The sequence below is a fragment of the Triticum dicoccoides genome, chromosome 5A, assembly GCF_002162155.2.
Source record: "Triticum dicoccoides isolate Atlit2015 ecotype Zavitan chromosome 5A, WEW_v2.0, whole genome shotgun sequence".
Classification (NCBI taxonomy): Eukaryota; Viridiplantae; Streptophyta; class Magnoliopsida; order Poales; family Poaceae; genus Triticum; species Triticum dicoccoides.
In genome coordinates this window covers 340,201,620-340,203,663 of record NC_041388.1, presented here as the reverse complement: position 1 = coordinate 340,203,663, position 2,044 = coordinate 340,201,620, and positions in this window count along the sequence as shown.

The window sequence follows — 2,044 nt, the reverse complement described above, 5'->3', positions numbered from 1 at the left end:
GGCCGGGCGGGCCGCGCGGGGAGGCGCCGGCGGGGAGGCCACGTGGCGGGAGGAGAGTGGCTGAGGCGGCGGCGGACGAACACGTCCGGCTCGCGCGGACATTGTCCGGCGGCGGCGAAGAGGTTTTTTTAGGGTTTCGTGGGGGAGGAGATCCGAAAACGGAGGGGTGTATTTATAGGCATAAGTGGAGCTAGGAGAGTCCAAATGAGGTGCGGTTTTCGGCCACACGGTCGTGATCGAACGCTATAGGACATGGAGCAGAGTTTGGTGGGTTTTGGGCCAAATTGGAGGGGTGTTGGGCTGCAACACACACGAAGCCTTTTCGGTCCCTCGGTTAACCGTTGGAGTACCAAACGAAGTCCAAATGATACGAAACTTGACAGGCGGTCTATCGGTAGTAAACCGAGGCCGCTTGGCAAGTCTCGGTCTAATCCGGAAATGTTTAATCCCCACACACGAAAGAAAGTTAGAAATGACCACCGGAGGAGAACGAAGCGCCGGAATGCAAAACGGACAACGGGGAAAATGCTCGAATGCATGAGACGAACACGTATGCAAATGCAATGCACATGATGACATGATATGAGATACATGACAAAGAAAACAACACACGGAGACAAAGACCCGAACCCGAGAAAATAAATAACTTAACGCCGGAAACGGCAAGAGTTGATGTACAAATAGGGAAAGTTACACCAGGGGTGTTACAGCACTGGAACAAATGTAATCTAATGTGCTTGTGAGATTTGATGGGGGATTGTTAGACTTTATGGGATTGGCCCACTAAATCTTGTACCTTGGTCCAATAAAATTATGAAATCTCATAGGAGAGTGGATTTTCTACACTGGGTGTAGTACACCCGGGTGAACAAAAAATTGAAAAAACAATATGAAAAAATTCGAAAAATTCTGAATTTTGTGACATCAAACATGATCAAATTTTTTAGGTTGTTACAAAAGTTTATCCACAAATAACATTTGAGGAGCTCTCAGCAAAAAAACAAAATCACTGCTCAAAGTTTTGTGCACTTTTTAAGTAATTTTTTTATGAGAGCTCGTCGAATGTTATTTGTGAATAAAATTTTGCAAAAACCTAAAATATTTGATCACGTTTGATGTTGCAAAGTTTCAGAATTTTTTTTCATACTATTTTTTTCAATTTAGTATTGACTCGGGTGTACTACACCCGAGTGTAGCCACACCTCTCCGATCTCAAAGGCCCACTTTATGTTTGTAAGTTTAGTCCCACTAAATTTTATGTGTGTAACTTTAGTCCCATATTATACGTTGACGAGATAACACTGCTACTCCTTGTAGCATGAGAAAAGAGAACAACAACACACGTTCATTCACTCACTCGATTTACCACGCCACACATGGTGCGCATGTCGTGTTTCATGAGTCAAATTCGAGCTTGGCTAATGTTAAGCACTCTGTTTGAAGAACTAAATTTTGCTTGGCAGTGCACTGCTAAGGAAGCTTTGGGTGTACATGTCAACACTCAAGCTCGTTCTGGGCACATTTTTTGCTTCCAAAGATTTCTTCTGCCATGTGTTATCAAAGGTCAGAACTACCAAATCATCATAACGGGTAATCTAATGCAATATGACCAAAGAACATAAACTGGTTGGTCTATTCAACTTGATATCCTAACCATTTAGATATGGACAGCTATTTTCAAATTTCTTGATAAGGAAAGGTAGTACTTATGCGTACCTTGGCCATTTGTCCTGTCTAAGACAGCTTGTAGTTTCAATGTTGTTCTATAATACATCATTCCACGAACCAGACATTACAGTTGTATTAGGACAAACTCACTGCCGGTTGCTTGAAAGCCCTTGTCAAGACCGAGTTCTATCACCATAGGCAATCTCGTAAGCCAGTGGCGGAGCTACATGCATTGTTGAGGGGGAGGGGGCTATCACCATAGGCAATCTCGTAAGCCAGTGGCGGAGCTACATGCATTGTTGAGGGGGAGGGGCCTAATGCCCCCCTCCCAGATATTTAGTGAAGAAAAAAAAGGCTTAGGTTAATAAGATTGCAC